Below are 18329 nucleotides of genomic sequence, written 5' to 3' on the forward strand. Positions count from 1 at the left end.
AAAGAGTGGAGGTTGGAAACGGACTACACATTGGAAAGGGGTCAGCCCGGTGGTGTCCTGGCGAAGGGAGTTCTGGGCGTACTCGGCCCAAGGGAGGAAGTGGCTCCAGCTCTGCTAGTCGTCATGGCAGTATGACTTGAGGTAACGTCCGAGCTCCTGGATCTTACACTCAATCTTACTCAGTTAGTCTGAGGATGGTAGCCGGAGGAGAAGCTCACAGTGACTCCCATAAGCCGGAAGAAGGCCTTCCACACGTGAGAGATAAATTGGGGGCCCCGGTCCGAGACGATCTCTTCTGGAATACCATAGTTCCTGAATGCATGGTTGAACAGGTATTCGGCTGTTTCTAAGGCCGTGGGGAGTCCCTTGAGGGGAATGAACTTGCACGCCTTTGAGAAGTGATCTACTGCTACCAAGACACAGGTTTTGCCGTCAGAGTTGGGGAGATCCGTCACAAAGTCAATTCCAAGATGAGACCAGGGCCGACGTGGGATGGGCAGCGGCACGAGCTTGCGTGACGGGGCGTCTTCGACATGGCACAGACTGAGCAGCTGCGGACATACCCGATGACATCCTGGGTCATACTGGGCCACCAGTACCAAGCTTGGAGGAGCGAGAGGGTCCGTCTGCTGCCTGGTTGTCCAGAGCCCAGAAGGTCGTGCACTGAGCCCAGAAGGGGTTGACGTTGAGACGTGGGAACGTAGTTCTTCCCTTCTGGGCCTCCCAGCGGAGCTGGTTCATGGAGAGTGGCGACAAGGATGTTCTCTGAGAGGTTCCACTGGATGGGACTCACAATGAGGGCTGGAGGGATGATGGGTTCTGGTTCTGAGGGTGATTCCGGAGAGTACAAGCGGGATAAGGCGTCAGCTTTACAATTGCAGTTTCCGGGACGATTGGTGATGGTGAAATTTAACCATGTGAAGAATAATGCCCAGCGGGCTTGACAGGGGTTAAGTCTCTTTGCATCCCTCAGGTACTGGAGGTTCTTGTGGTCAGTGATGACCATGAAAGGATGCTGTGCTCCCTCCAGCCAGTGTCGCCACTCCTCAAGAGCTAACTTGATGGCCAATAGCTCTCGGTTCCCGATGTCATAGTTGACTTCCGCTGGGGACAGTTTTTTGGAGTAATATGCGGAAGGGTGGGGGCTAGGAGGCTCGCCCGACTGCTGGGACAACACGGCCCCTACTCTGGTGGTGGAAGCGTCTACCTTCCACCACCAGCATCCACTACCACGAGGGTGGATGCAATTTGGGCTGAAATTGGGGTAGAACGTGGTTTAGGTACCTCGGAGAGACAATTCTGCTGGCAGAATTCGCTCCAGCGAGTGATCTCACACGGTTCCCATCTGACATCTGGAGAATGGAGGGTGAGCCAGGGGCGTCCCAGGATGATGTCAACGGTGGGTCCCTCCAGTACCAGAAACGTGACTGTCTCTTCGTGCAAACATCCAATGTGTAACTTCAAGGGGGGAGCTTTATATTTCACTCTTCCACGCCCCAGCGACTTTCCCTGGATGGTTTCGACCCGGAGCTCCTGGGCATGGCGCTTACGGGGCAGGTGGAGTCTGCTTAGGAGGTCTTGTGAAATAAAATTGCCCAAGGAGCCCGATTCGATGAGGGCGGAGACTGCAACAGAATGATCTGGGGTGAGTAGTTGTACTGGTATGAGAGATAATGTGGTACTTTCTGGCTCTAATTGAATGGTACTCACCGCAGGGCGTGGAGGTCTGACGGGACAGTCCTGGATGAAGTGATCAACTGCCGCACAGTAGAGACAGAGCCCGGCCGCGATGCGGCGTGCGTGTTCCGTGCATGTCAGACGAGTGGAGTCCAATTGCATAGGTTCTGGTACTGGAGAACTTGCGGCGGGTGATGCAGGCTGGTGAGCGGCTTCGGTCGATTGGCATGCTGACAAGCGCTGAGAAATGCGGGTGGCTCTTTGCATAAAGCTTTCCAGTCCAATCGTATCATCGTAGATAGACATGGCTGCGCCGATGCACGGATTCAATCCCTGACAATAAGCACTGAGAAGGGCCGCCTCATTCCAACCGCTAGTAGCCGCTAGCATGGGAAATTGCAGAGTGTAGTCACTGGTGGTAGAGGCGCCCTGTCGCAGCTGGTCTGAGACCGACAATGCTCCGGCAGCTGAACTAAACACCTCCTTAAAATGGTTAGTGAAAGCATCATACGAGTTGATTATGGTACTATTGGCATTCCAATTAGCACGAGCCCACAGCAGAGCTTTTCCAGTCAATAGAGAAATGAGAAAAGCTACCTTGGAGCGTTCTGTGGGGAATTTCAGTGGTTGCATCTGAACGAACAGAGCCACTTGTACCAGGAAGCCACCACACTCAGCTGCATCACCCGCGAAGCAGTCAGGCAAGGCCATGGGACTTACAGAGGTAGCGGGCGGTGCAGAGACTGGTGTGAGTGAAGTCCGTAGGGTATTGACTAGTTCCTCCAGAATGTCAGCGGGTGTTGGGTGCCAGGGATCCATGGAGGTAAATATTGTAGGTCAGGTCTTCTGTCACAACACAGGCCAGAGACAAGGGATTAGTGCAATAACAGGTAAGTTTATTGGATGAGTTGCAGGTAGTAATGACTTGAAAGGTGAGTATTGACACGTGGAATGGTTCTTTGGTTCTTATCTGAAGTAACTGGTGTTGATTCTGTGATAGGGTAATCAGGATTCATGCAGGAGTCGAGGAGAACAGGATCGGAAGAGCACTGGAGCATCTGAGGGTAAGTACAGACAGGTTAGTAGCTTGAGAGAGTCTGGTAAGTTCGGGTAAGTGAACTGTAAACCGATGATAAATGTCTGAGTGGAGTGTGCTTATGAAGGAGTGCTGATTGCAGGCAGCAGGTGCAGGTGATCAGTAATCAGGTGACTGGGATCTGGTGTACGTCGGGGCTGGTGACTGTTGTGATGACAGTGATTGTGATGGTGCAGAATCCCTGACTACTAGCCTTGTGACATGGCTCCATTTCAGCAAGGCTGTGATTCAGCTGTAGGCACAAGGTTGCAGGTAATGCTGATACAGAGTCATATAACACTCCTACTTACAGTATGTAATATTGCTTATATATGGTTAGGATTACAATAATACTGCTGTCTGCAACCCTCAGGAAGCACTTGCCACCCATGTTTTGGTTTTCAGACAAGCATCATACAGCTCTAGCATACCCAATTAAGAGCTAAACATCAAAAGTAAAGATGGAAGCCCACACACAACCATAAACTGGAGCTGTCCGTGAGCTGATGCAACATGTGCATTAAAAAGCTGCAAAACATGCTGCCATTTTACCAAGTGGTTATTTTTTGTATGCACAACACGACATCTGCGTGGATGTCTTTTATGTTTGCTCAGGATCAGCTGATTGTTTTTACCCAGAGATGTTTAAAGCCTCAAGCACACAGATGATACAGAACACTCACATTAAAGAACTGAGCATGAGCGTCGCTCAGTTGAAAGGTAAGGCTGGTGTAGTGCCATCATTATTCTTGTGTAGGTATCACCCACACAACATAAGCATGCTTAAGAGATGCTCTGTAGTATCTGCGGCTGAGATCTCATGCAGTCTATATGGATCGAGATCACATGGGCTGCAGGCACTTAAGGGTGCTCAACCTGAGCTGACCGACCCACACCTCTGCTGGATTAACGACTGCCTGTATATTCAGATGTTTTTCTTTAGTTGTAACTTACTTTGTTTTACTTTTAGTTTAATAAAGCATTCACTTACAAAATACTCAATGTTCTAAACCTGTGTGACTTACTTTCTTTCTCTGCACACACATAAGGAATATCCTAGAAATTTGTAAAATACTGAGTTAAAAATACTGAGGAAGATATTTTTTTCAGTAAACATGGTTGAATTAATTTATACATAATATATATGCCAAGTTTGTATATGGGATATGTTAAGGATGTATTACTGACTGACTTATAAAACTTTGTCACTCTCAAAGTAATACTGCCATTGTGACATTGTTGTCATCTGGTTATGAAATTGCATCTAAATGCTTTGATGTCTTGAATAGAAGATGCTCTCCGTGGCTATACCTTAATTTCAGTGGCTTTTAGGGGATCTGTAGAAAAGTAACATTAAAAGTAGTGTAATTAATTATAGTAAAATTATGTTAAAATTATCCTTCATTGTAAATACTGATCAGAAATCCTGATTTGAATCACTTAAACCATATTTTGAACCATAACCCTAATCATACTGAACCTGCTAATATTGAGGCACGCTTTGGAGTTTGGTGAGTTGATGAGCTGCATTTTCAGGGTCGATGTGCCAGCCTGTCCGATCAACACGAGAGCACCACATCCAATTTCAATTACAGGCCTATTACATGTTAGGTACTTATTTACACTTTTCAAATATTTTCTTCATTGTTATTTAAAATAAATGCCTCTCCAAGCTGATATGAGATGGGAATAGGGTGAAGAATGGGACTGGTCAGACACATTTGAACTCGAAGGATCATTTCATGTTCACTATTCTCACTCTCCACACCACTGCTACTGTTACTAATGGCGCTTTTCCACTGCGTGGTACGACTCGGCTCGGTACGGCTCAGTACGGCATGGCACGGCACGGTTCTGGAACGTCTGTTCTTCCGCAACAGACAACAAAACTTTTTGGTTGTTAAAAAAAAAAGGTGCGCTCGTTCAAAACAGTTGCGTTCGATCCTTCGCTGGCTGTGCTGATTTAAATCTAGCGGTTCTTTTGTGTTTGTGTCGCAAGTTCAGTGATGCAGGTAGTGACGATTCTCTCCGGCCAATCCGTGATCAGCAGAGTTTACACGTCAGGTTTTGGTAACGGTACGGTTCACTTGGAACCCCAACCGAGGTGGTACTAAAAAAAGTACCAGGTACCAGGTACCAGGTACTGTACCCAGTGGAAAACCCCCCAAAAGTGAACCGTACCGAGCCGTACCGTGCCATACCATTCAGTGGAAAAGCGCCATAAATGGGCTTCTTTTATCATTTTGTCTGGCCAGACCAGACATTGGTCCGCTGAGTTAGTGTAAATAGCCTTCATCAACAAGACAGGCTGCTTGCACTTAGTCTACACTTAGTCTGTGCCATCAAAAAGTCTGAAAACTGTTGAAGGAAGGTTTCAAAGCACTGTTTCATGATGCCTCAAAACCTTTGTATGGAACCAGTGGTTCGGAGTGTGTATCAAACTGCAAGAGTCACGTGATTTCAGTAACTGAGGCTTTGTTATGTCACATCTGTTTTGAAATGTTTCAATAGTTTGCCGTTAGGGGTAGATGATCTCTGTGAACCCATCAACCCAGCAGCAAACCAATGAATCAGTGTCTATGGTTGTTACCTGATTTACATTTATAGTAATTTTTAATAAGACATTTGTATAATTAAATGGAAGAGTAGTAGTTAACAGTCTCTTATTGGCCTGTTTAGCTAAGCCCTCCATAAAACAAACAAATTAATGCAAATTAATATAAGAACCCATATTATACAGACCTGTCATATTTAATGGTATTTGATTTTTTAATTGCATTTAATGAATTACACATTCAATAAAATATTTGCAATGGATTTGTAAAAGTTGTTTTAATGCATGTTTTTATGCATGAGTTTTTTTTTACCAACAAGCATCACCATGTGGTGTTTTAAGTGCTCTGAAACAGTGGATTATTTTGCAAAGCAATTGGTTGAACTGATTCAAAGCTTCAAAAGGTTTGTTTCTCCCATCACTACTGAAAATCCCTGTGCTAAACAGTCTAAGACTCCTAAAGGATGATAAAACATGCCACAGACGTACAATGACACAGGAACCCAGACCTGCCAACCTGTACACATTTTGCGTAGCAGGTACGCATTTTGACCTCAAAGAACATTGGTATGATTTGTCACTCTAAACTACGCAAAAACCTGGTGACACCTATGTCCACGCCAAGTTCTCAAATCAAGCAACAGTATGGGAAGCCACACATACCAAAAGTGGGATGAAATATTGCAATATTAAAGAGTTCGAACATATCTCTACTCATACTTCTCTGCAGAAATTCATGTGTTTTCCCCTGCACATAACATAACAAAGATCAGTATTAAGTTATTACATTTCATTTGCTTATTATCTTTCATATTACTACAAGCAAACAGTAGAGATAGCTACACTGAAGCACGTAAAATAGCCAAACAAAGAACGGTTCAAAGCTGAAAATGTAATACCGTTGTCCTCTTAGAATTAAAAATGTTTTATGGTTTCACTCATCAAGGCATATTTTAGGTCAATTTTACAATATTTGTGTAACTGCAACATATGAGTAAAATGTACTGATAATTTTCTGCCAGGACTTTATCCATTAATTTTCCCTTACGGAAATTAACCATGGTTTTACTATAATAAAAGTGTAGTAACCATGTTTTTTTTTTGACGGATTGATTGTCATTTGTTTAATGACAGTTTTACAACAAATACCATGGTTAAACTATGGTTAGTGTAGTAAAACCATGGTTACTTTTCATATACATTTTCTGTTAACCCTGAAACACAACGCAATGCAGTGCAAAATTCAATATCATATTGAATTTAAATACACAATCCCCAATTTTTAAAGATTTGTTTTTTTTTTGGAGTGTAGAGAAAAGCCTTAAAATCCTAGACATTATATAAAAATTGCAATGTCAAAGTTAAATAAGATCACCTTGACCATTCCCTGTCTTTAATTGCTAGAGACAAATAAAAAAAATCCAAAGCCTATTTAATAATGGAATTCAAATTTAAAATGGTACATAACTACAATATTGTCCTGAATGTAGAAGTTGACGACAATAACAATAATAACTAGAAGTGCAAAATTAAAATATACTAGAATTTGGGCGTGCTCCTTAAGAGGACTATGGTATTATAAATCATTAAGGTATCTGCTTATATATATATATATATATATATATATATATGCAATAAAATAAATGTTATAACTTAATAGTGATATTCATTATCTTTCGTGCAGGGGAAAAACACATGAACTTCTGTGGAGCAGTATGAGTAGAGATATGTTCGTGCCGTGTTGTTGTAATTGATCAGCACCATGCTGGTGTGATTAGTTCGTGCCCCGCCATGTGAACTCTTTAATATCTTGCTGTTTGGTCCCACTTTTGGGTTGTTTGGCTTCCCATATAACAGCAAAAGAAGAAGTGTTTGACCAATTAAAGCGCTGTGTTTATTCCCCAAATAGCAAGCAGGGTGGCCTATTATTAAAAAGAGACAAAAAAAAAAAAAAAAGAGCAAATAAACAACAACACAAAATCCCACTCGATCCCCCTCCCACTCCTGCTGTCTGACTGATTTCTTAAGCGAGGATGTCACAGAACAGAAGAATACAGACAGGTATTTCCAGAAAACAGGTTTTATTGCAGGTTTTATTTATCAGTACTCTGGAGATTGGGAATGACTGGGTGGAGTGTAGGGATCTGGTGCTGTGGATGTTGCTGACCCTGTGACAGTACCTCCCCTCCACGGGCAGCTTCTGATGACCGTGGCAGATGACAACAGGGACGGCCTCTGCCTCTCGGTGCCGGACAATCTGGGTGATTAGCGTGGAATTTGAATAGCAGAACTGGGTCCAGAATGTCATCCTGAGCAACCCAAGGTCTTTCCTCTGGGCCAAATCCCTCCCAGTCTACAAGGAATTGTAATTGGCCGCCCCGTCCAGGATGGTGTTGACTCTGTAGATGTTCTCCTCCGCAGCATCCACAGGAGGAGGAACGTCATGAGCACCAGACCCTGGGGAAGATGGAATCAGAGGATTAGAATAGGGTTTGAGCAATAAAACATGAAGTGAAGTTGAGATTTTGTAGTGAGGAGGAAGGTTGAGCCTATAAGTGGCCTATTGTTGATCTGCCTCTGGATGGTGAAGGGACCGACATAGCGGGGACTTGGCTTGTGACAGGGCAGTCGAAGACGGATGTCCCTGGTTGAGAGCCATACCTTCTGCCCTGGATGGTACTGGGGAGTCGCTGACCTTCTGGCGTCGGCCTGGCTCTTGTGTCTCCGAACTGGCCTCTGCAGGTGAATGTGAGCTGAGTCCCAGACCTTCTCGCTCTCTTGAAACCAGTGGTGGACAGCTGGAACATTTGAAGTCTCACCTGACCAGGAAAAGAGGGGTAGTTGGTAGCTGAGTATGCACTGGAATGGTGATAATCCTGTGGCGGCTTGACGAAGAGAGTTCGGTGCATACTCGGCCCATGGAAGAAAATGGCTTCAGCTCTCTTGATGTTCATGACAATATGACCTCAGGTATCCCCCGATTTCTTGTATCTTGGTACTTTGGATATGGAGACTGAGATATGGAGACTGAGCATCCTTGGACGTATTGGGAGATTTCCTAGGTCATACTGGGCCACCAGTAGCGACTTCGGATGAGCAAGAGGGTTTGCTGGCTGCCTGGGTGTCCAGAGCCTGGAGTTGTATGGACTGAGTCCATGAGGGACAGACAGAGATGAATAGGCACATAGACCCGTCCCTCAGGACTTCCCAGCGGAGCAGGATTAGACCGCGTGGCTTCAGTGATTTGATCATATATGGACCACTGAATTGGGCTGACTATGATGGATGGAGGGAGAATAGGCTCTGGAGGAGTGGTATCTAACTCAGGGTGGTATACCCGAGACAGAGCGTCCACTTTCTGGTACTTATTACCAGGTCGGCAAGTAACTGTAAAGTTGAATTGGTGAAGAAGTGAGCCCAACGAGCTTGCCGGGTGTTCAGTCTCTTGGCTTCTCGGAGACACTCCAGATTGCAGTGGTCAGTGATGACTTTGAAAGGATGTTTAGCCCTCTCCATACAATGTCACCAGTCTTCTAAAGCCAGTTTGATTGTCAGCAGTTTGCGGTTCTCAGTGTCATAACTGCACTCTGCTGAGGGCAAAATATGGCTCCTAACTCGGTGGTGGATACATCCACCTCGATGATGAAGGGGAGTTCAGGATTAGGGTGTACTAGGGTAGGTGTTGACAGTTGGCCAAGCAGTTTTCAATCCATTGTTGTACCTCCCCAGTGTCCCAGTCAACAAGAGGAGCATGTTGTAACAACCAAGGGCATCCCAGGATGATGTCAGCCATGGAATCCTCCAGCACCATGAAATAAATTATTTTCCTGGTGTAGACATCCAACGCGGAGCGTTAAAGTAGGGGTGCAATGTCGAATGTAGCCATGGCCCAGCGGTTTTCCTAGGATAGACTGCACTTGGAGAACTTGAGGACAAGATTTCCTTTTGAGATGGATTTTTTGGAGCAGGTTGAGTTTCCGGCAGATCCAGAATCTATGAGGGCTTTCGCTGAAATAGATTGACGGGCAGTCATTATAATAACATCTGAATAGGCAAGCGAAGAAATCGAGGGAGGTATATGGATAGTACGCACCACTGGGTGTGGGGGTCTAACTGGATACGAGGGAAGCAGATGTCTTTCAGAACCACAGTATAGGCAGAGACCATTATGGATACAGCATTGTCGCTCCACGTTGGATAGGTGGGCTGAGTCAATTTGCATGGGTTCAGGTGCTGGAGGGGCGACAGATGTTGAGGTTGGTGGAGGATGCAGTGCGGGTTGGTCAAATGTGCAGGCAGTGAGACGTTACGAGATCTGAATTGAACGCTGGATGAAACTCTCTAATTCAATTGTATTGTCATAAATAGCCATTTGTTGACGGATGTTGGAATTTAAGCAGTGATCAACGTGCTTTCATTCCAATCACTGACGGCTGCCAGAGTGCGGAACTGAAGAGCATAATTAGAGACTGAAGATCTTTCATGACGGAGCCTGTACAGCTGATAGTGCACTGAGATAGAGCTTGCTGTTTGTCCAAAGACATCCTTGAAATGCATGGTGAATGCCGTTAACGAGTTGGTAATGGGTCCATTAACATCCCACATGGCACGCGCCCATGGCAAGGCTCATCCGGATAACAAGGAAATGATGTAGGCGATCTTAGCTCAGTCATTGGCAAACAGCTGAGGCTGCATATCGAAGAACAGAAAGCATTGTAAAAGAAACCCGCTGCAATCCTCCACCTCTCCTGAGTATGTCGCTGGTCGGGCCATGGGACTTGCAGAGGCAGATGGCGAACAAGTGGTGACGGGTGGTTGGAGTGCATGACAAAGAACTTGAACTAATTTGGTGAATAAATCAGCTGATTGATTGCTTGCGTCGCTGGAAGTAGCATCACGTTGCATGTTGGTTTGGTGTTCTGTCACAGAACAGAACAATACAGACAGGTATGTCTAGAAAACAGGTTTTATTGCAGGTTGGTAGTGGAATGAAGACAGCAGGTGAGTAAATGTTAAATGGATCAATGCAGAGGTAATGGTATAGAATAACAGTTTTATCTTCAGCAGGTTGGATGCAATGGAGGTGGTGAACTGAATTAGGTAGTTGGATGCAGATTCGTTGAAGACAGAAGGAGACAGAAAATATCGTTCAAGTAAATCCTTACGGGTAAGTAGCCAGGTAAGTGTCCAAGTGAACAACAAGACCAGAAAATGGTGAACTGATGTGAGCAGGCTTATATAGTGGGTGGTAATTGGCTGTGACAGGTGCAGGTGAACAGTACTCTGGAGATTGGGAACGAGTGGGTGGAGTGTATGGATCTGGTGCTGTGGATGTTGCTGACTTTTTTTTTTTTGCCTTTGTGTTTTTGGATTTCTGTCTTCTGTGTTAGTTATCCTTTGACCCAGTTTTCCCCATGAGTTTTGTTCATTCATCCCATTCACCCGTGTCTTGTTAATCACCTTGTTAATTATCTTGTTTGCTCCTTTGTTTGCCTGTGCATATATCAGAATCAGACTCTTTATTTGTCATTATGCAAAAAGCACAACAAAATTATATGCAATCCTATTCAGTTTCACTGCAAAATCAATCTCAATCTACCACCTTACAACCAAATATCCTATGTGCAAAAAATAAATAAATACATGAATAAATAAATAAATTGAACAGTGTGTATGTATATGTGTAAATAAGAATAATAAATATACTTTTAGCAGCAATGTTTACATCACGATTGATGTAATTTTGAATACACAACTATAAATAGTTGCAAAGTTTTGATTAGACAGGATGAACTTATAACCGTTACCTTACTCTCAAAAAAGTGTTGGTTATACATCTGTTTTATAGGGAGGGAACCCCTAACTAGATTTTATCTAAGGCACAACAGAAGACATCAATAAGGCAAACTAGCTCTATATATAGCAAGCAATGACCAAAACCTGTCAAATCTATAAATAAAACAACAAATAAATGCTTCTCATTCATTTACCTCTTTTTATCTTTCAAACCACTTAATACAACAAACAGACATATTTCGACAACATACACTCAGGACACCAGACAAGTCAAAATCTTATCTGTTCTGATGTTATGACGATGACGACAATGATACAGTTGCTGAATGTTCATTCCACATGACAACATACACTCAGGACACCAGACAAGTCAAAATCTTATCTGTTCTGATGTTATGATGATGACGACAATGATACAGTTGCTGAATGTTCATTCCACACAGTGTAGAAATCAATGTCCATGAAATCCAATGTCCAAGAATACCATCCAAAAATGTCCCCAGTGCAACACGTAACCCATGGTGTAGATCTCAATCCAAACACTGAGCAAGTCTTTAAAGTCACATTTGTGGCATAACCCAGTTCAAGAATCCACAACAGTTGCAAATATAATTCACAGCCTCAAAACCCACTTTAAAGTCATCCTTATGATGCAGGTCAAAAACAGGCATATGAATACAAGGATAAATCCCACAGAATGTGGAGTCCTTCTAAATAAAATGAAATAAATCACATTAGAAAAATAACTACCCATAAATTACCCAAAAGCATTCAATCAATACAAAACAAGAAACAATGCTTACTTCAGATTGAGCATAAAACTCAAGGTTTCTCAATCAGGACAAGTGATTGTTTGGAGCCATAAGCCATGCTTACTTCCCTCCATTACGAATCTGACTTCTTCTACTCCCTACACCCATTTTATATCTAAGAGTATAGCTCCATGTTGCCCCCTCATGGTGGGTAGTACAATTACAATATAAAAAACATGCTAACAGGTTTGTGACTGTTACAAACTATTGCACAAATAGAGGCATTCCATTCAGTGTTCATTAATTATTAACAGCCCTATGATATGTGCTGTTTTTCAATCTGTTTGTTTTGGCTTTTATTGTCCTGTACCGCCTCCCTGAGGGTAACAGTTCAAACAGATGATGTGCTGGATGGGATGAGTCTTTCAGAATGCTGCAAGCTTTTTAATAGCAGCGGGTCCTGTACAGCTCTTCTAAGGAGAGAAGCTCACAGCCAATGATCTTCTGAGCTGTTAATAAGCCTCTGAAGCACTCTCGTTTCCTGGGCAGTGCAGCTGGCAAACCACACTGGAATGCAGTATGTCAGTACGCTTTCAACGGATATGTGCCCTCAGTTTCAGTCTGGTCTTTGTCCTGTATTGATTTGCATTGACGTGTATGTGGTTGTGTTATCTTTTGGCTATGCTCCTGTTTATGGTGTTTGAATTTAGAATTAAAGACTATTTCAGTTGACTCCTTCATCGTGCGTTTCTCTACAGCCACATACCGTTACAGCAGGACAGTGGCCTTCTAAGACAGAGTTTGGACACCCCTGGTTTATTGTCTTCATGTTTCATCATTTAAAGCGTTTCTATGTTTTAATTCAGCTACAGTGATAGTTGGATACCTTTATCCATATTAGGGATTTCCTGGAGCATCATTGGTTCTATTACTTCTATGATGCATATGTAGATTTTCTGCGCTCTGGTGTGCTCCGGCTTCCAGTATGAATGAAACAGACATTACATGTGTTTATAGCACTAAATAATGGCCAATCCATAAAAATAATAGTTCTTTTCAAACAAATTTTCTTTAAAGAAATTTGAAGTAGACATGTGATAATACGTTTTACTCCAGTGTACAGAAGTGTACTGGAGTTTTAATTAAAGTGCACTACAGTTTTTTAAAATAGCATTTTAAATGATGTTTTATTAACAAAGTTCGGAAGTGTCAGTCCTGTGTTCCCGTGTCTTGTGTTTTTCTCCCCATGTTCTCCCCATGACCTAGTGTCCAAATTAGTTTCTAAGTACTTAAGAAAACAAAGCCCTGTGTTTTTCCGTGTCTAGCGTCCGGTATTGTACGTCTACCCTTCGTGCTACGTGGGTGTTCCTGCCTGTTCCGTGTACCTCTTTATTTGGATGAATAAAGACTGATGATGGTTAATCTCCTTCGTCTCCGTGCTCCTTCATATCCGACACAGTAGCAGCGAATCATGACAGAATACCGGACCCACAAAACAATAGCGTAAGCAGCACCCCTTCTCACCGTTTTCTTTTCCGTGTTTTGAAAGTCTTTTGTCTTCCTGTTTCTCCCTGTGGCCATGGAAATAGCCGCTCAGTTCTAACCCGCAGGAATATCCCTTTCATTGAGTACGCCCGGGAATTCTGTGGGCTCGCCGCGGCGACGGCGTTGGAAGACAGTAACACTTTATTTTGATGGTCCCCCTATAGATAGTCTGTTGACTATAAGTTACTTTGCAAGTGCATATCTACTTACTCTCATCAGGGTAGTATCTGTAGATTGTCTATTAAACGTTCTGTAGCATTCATTACAATGTCTATAACATGTAAGCATCTATTAAACATTTGGTCAGTGTGGCGAGGGAAGGCGAAAGGCTGCAGCGGGAGAGCGAGTTGGGAGACGAGCGGTGATAAGGAGGTCAAGTGAATAATGATTAACACCTGTTTGCAATTCCAGTGATTGGCGGGGAGACGAGAGATAAGCGCCCGCCGACCTGGGAGTGGGGAGAGAGACAGGAGAGTGTGCGACACCTGACTGGGAAACCCAAGAAGCGCACACGTTGTTATATGTTGTTTGTGACGACCAATAAAAAGGTCTACTCGCCACCCCTGACTTCCTCGTCCTCCTTCCCGAACTGAAAACCTTGCTACACTGGTGCCGAAACCCGGGACGAGGAAGCCGGCACGCCGCCATGCAGCCAGCACAGCCCACGCCACTTGCGGAGCTCGTGAAGTCACTCCCCGGGCTTCACCAAACCCAACACCAGGCGCTGATGGACCTCAAGCTGGAGCAGGAGGATCGGTTCCGGCTGTTGGTCCAGAGCCGAGTGGGTCCAGTGACACCGCCCGACGTCGCTGTCGCCGGCCATCCAGCTGGCTGAAGATCATCTGGTGGCGTGCCCGGGGGTTGGCGAGCCCCCTTTTAATCTCTCTCTCTCTCTCCTCCCCCCCTTTCCTTCCATCTCTCTCTCGCCCTATTCCTACTCCCAGGTCGCGGAGTAAGGAACCCCCCCGACCCGCACCACGGGGTGGGGTCTTCCAGGGGACCCGAGGGGGCGTGTCGGAGAGCGCCGATGCCGCGGCTCCCTCGCCGCGGGCAGGTGGCGCGCAGCCGCCCCTATCGGTTACCGGAACACAAGAAAAAAGTGGTGCAGGATGAATTAACGGCCATGCTAGGGCTGGGAGTAATAGAAGAATCGCATAGCAACTGGGCCAGCCCGATAGTTTTAGTGCCTAAAACAGATGGCTCCGTCCGGTTCTGTGTGGATTACAGAAAGATGAATGCTGTGTCGAAATTCGACGCTTATCCAATGCCCCGAGTTGACGAGCTGCTTGATCGGTTAGGTTCGGCTCGCTTTTATTCGACACTGGATTTAACGAAAGGGTATTGGCAGATCCCCTTGTCGCCATTATCCAAGGAAAAAACAGCCTTCACCACGCCGTTCGGGTTACACCAATTCGTTACCCTTCCGTTCGGCTTGTTCGGGGCTCCCGCCACCTTTCAGCGTCTCATGGACAAGATCCTCCGGCCACATATGCCGCTGCCTATCTCGACGACATTATTATACACAGTAATGATTGGCAGCGGCATATGGAACATCTGCGCGCGGTCCTGAGGGCCCTGAGGGTGGCTGGACTCACGGCGAACCCGCGGAAGTGTGCAATTGGCGGGTGGAGGTACGGTATCTGGGCTTCCACTTGGGTCATGGGCAGGTGCGTCCCCAAATTGACAAGACGGCGGCTTAGCTAAAAAACAATCAAACTAAAATGAATACCTCAATGACAAGATATTCTCCCAACCAATTTATTAAAAAAATATAGGGCCATGTGTTTCTCTGTCTTTTATAAAAATGTTTTAAGCCAAGTGCATTTTAAAAGTCAAGAACATTTATCCTGCCTTCAAATAATTTATTGACAAGGATATTTTTCTTAATTTTGTGTGGTTTATTTTTCCAGACTAGTTAAAAAGTATCTTATCAATTTGTAAACATATTTTGGGGTACTAAGAGTAAAAAAAAAAAAAAAAAAAGAATGCTGCTCTTGTTTCCAGACTAGTTAAAAAGTATCTTATCAATTTGTAAACATATTTTGGGGTACTAAGAGTAAAAAAAGTATGCTGCTCTTGAGACCATCTGCTTAAGCAAACTCCTTATACAGAAAGTATATGTTTTGACAGGAAACCTGTCAGTACTTTTCAGTGTACTACTGCATAACCTAGTGAGTTCAATCACTGAACATATGAATTACCCTAAACCTAATTGGTGGTTTACTTAAATTACTTTCTTTTCATGCACAAATTTATCTTGACTAATACAAATGTGATGCGACCTAGGAAAACCCATCGGATGTCGCACTGGGACATAGCTTGATTTTTTATTATTTTTATTTTTTTGTCAAAATTGAGTTTTCATTAAATTATTATTCTGTAACATATTGTCTATCATCACTGAAAATATCTTGGCAAAATTCACTTGTTTAGTGCAGAAAAAATAGTGATTTATTGTGGCAGAAAAGACTGTCTTTCTCTAGTTTGACAACACTAACGCGCTGCGAAAGTGCTTTCCCTTAACACTACAAAGTACTACTACTACACTACCAAACTACCTATCAAAATAAACTATGTAACGTAAATAATAAAGGTTTATCAATGCACATTCTCCGCCAGTCCTGTGTGAACTACGGCATGCAAAGTTTGGGGTAACGTTAGCTGAAGCAGTAATGAAGCAGTATAGCCATCATACCCGCACAATTTTATGATTTAAATCACTTAATATTAACTTCTTGTTTATTGAATTTTGTCGCCTTGACACTTAGTAAAGTCTGCCGCAGACCATGCTAAATGCTAACCAATCTGCTCATATAATCGTTCTAAATGCGTGTGTGTGTCCTAGAAAGGCTGCGCATATAATAAAGTCAAAATTACGAGAGTAAAGCTGAAATATTTTGAGAATAAAGTCAAAGTGTTTCGAGAATAAAATTGAAATTATGAGAATAAAGTCAGAATATTTTGAGAATAAATTCAAAATCATGAGAATTGTTTCGTAGCAATAATGAGATTAAAGTTATAATATTTTGAGAATACATTCTATAGCCTATTGCACATGCAAATGGCCCGGACTGGGAGCACCAGGAAAAATTCCAAAGTCTCAGCTTTCAAATTCTGTCAGTTTTATAGAGAAATGCAAACGATGTGTCTTACAATAATGTGTTTTTCACACTCTTTAATGTAGCATGGAAGATCACTGTATTCGCCTCAGTTTAAGCGGCATGTGAATCAATCATCTTTCCGATTACAATGAGACATTTGTTTCATTACATTAGGCTGTACTGTTTTTTTTTTTCATGCCTTCTGATGTTCCTTCATGTTTACATCGTGCTATAACGATAGCCCAGAGACATTAATGTATGTATCAGAATACACAGCTTTTTGAAAAGTTACATTGGCTAAGAGTTTTTTTAAGAGACAAGTATAATTAATTATAATTTGCACTTACAAACTGCATAGGTAATCATATTATGAGATTTAAAATTAAAAATTTAGAACACAGAAACATGAAATGTTAGAAAAAAAATAGAATGATACTTTTAAAAATGAGACTAAAATTACCAGTAGGTGGCAGCAAGTCGTTGAGTCATTTTACTATTTAATTCACATAATTTCTACTTTATTCTCGAAAAACTTAGACTTTATTCTCAAAATATTTCTACTTTATTCTCAAAATATTGCGACCTTAAAAGGATAGTTCACCCCAAAATAAAAATTCTGTCATTAATTACTCACCCTCATGTCGTTGCAAACCCGTAAGACCTTCGTTCATCTTCGGAACACAAATATTTTTGATGAAATCAGAGAGCTATCTGACCCTGCATAGACAGTAACGCAACTGAAATGTTCACAGGTCCAGAAACGTAGTAAATACATCGGTAAAACAGTCCATGTGACATCAGTGGTTCAACTTCAGTTTTGCAAAGCTACGAGAATACTTTTTGAGCGCAAAGAAAACAAAAATAACAATTTATTTTTGGGGTGTACTAACCCTTTAATCTCATAATGTTAGATTTTGAAATTTGTTAACGTGGCACTAAAACACCGTCATAGAAGAATAAGTATCTGCATTGCAAAAACAATGTAAAAAATATTAAGTAACTTATCATTCACTACGATGTAAACAGAAAAACAACCATAAAAAGACAACTGTATGTACCTCGTTTTATCTTGTCATATTCATTCTTCTTGCCCTTCTTCTTGTTCTTCTTATGTTTCTTGGTTTTGTTTTTCTTGGTTTTGCTTTTCTTTGTTTTTCTTCTTTGATGAGTCTCTTCTGAACTTGAACTTGAAGAGTCAGAAGAGTCATCACATGAATCTTCTGTGACTGATGACTCTACATCAGTTGATGTGTTCCCATCACTAGATAGGTCAACAGCACCAGTTTCTTCACGTACCACTGATGTACTAGGAATCAGGTCATCTGAATGAAGAAATATAACAAAATACTGCATCAAAATCATTACAAATGCAATATAAAATTGTGATTTCCTTTTACGGTCATTGCATGATACATAAAATGAAATGAAGGTGTACTACCCAAAACAGTGATCAAAATATGCTTTAAGAATAAAAAATATGAAAAACACTAACATCTAATCTATATGATCTAATATTTACATTTACTCATTTATCATACTCTTTTAATCAAAGCGTCTTACAAATGAGGACAACAGAAGCAATCAAATCCAACAAAAGATATATTAATATATTTATTATAATATATACAATATATGCATTAATATATAAATTATACAACGAATATGTTGAGATGTTACTTTGCTGCGCTGAAAGCTCCACTACTTGCTGCCGAAGCTCGGTGTTCAAGGCTTCCAACTCATTCACTTTATTTTGTAATACTTCCGCCTTGTTTTGCCACATCAGTATTTCTTGCTTTATTGGCTTCATTGTAGTCACTGGAGCTAAAAAA

At 42.5% G+C, this 18329-nt stretch overlaps 1 long non-coding RNA gene across 1 annotated transcript in view; it reads right to left on the bottom strand.

Moving 5' to 3' along the window:
• Nucleotides 1-17638: 17638 nt before the first annotated feature.
• Nucleotides 17639-18329, bottom strand: part of LOC107699128 (uncharacterized) — a 2523-nt gene continuing 1832 nt past the window's right edge. Inside the window, exons 3-4 of the long non-coding RNA XR_001635418.1 lie at nucleotides 18178-18321; nucleotides 17639-17822 (exon numbers count right to left, since the gene is read on the bottom strand). This is a non-coding gene — a long non-coding RNA (uncharacterized LOC107699128). The remainder of the gene's footprint in view (nucleotides 17823-18177; nucleotides 18322-18329) is intronic.

Source organism: Sinocyclocheilus anshuiensis, unplaced genomic scaffold (genome assembly GCF_001515605.1).
Source record: "Sinocyclocheilus anshuiensis isolate Anshui unplaced genomic scaffold, SAMN03320099.WGS_v1.1 scaffold166, whole genome shotgun sequence".
Lineage (NCBI taxonomy): Eukaryota > Metazoa > Chordata > Actinopteri > Cypriniformes > Cyprinidae > Sinocyclocheilus > Sinocyclocheilus anshuiensis.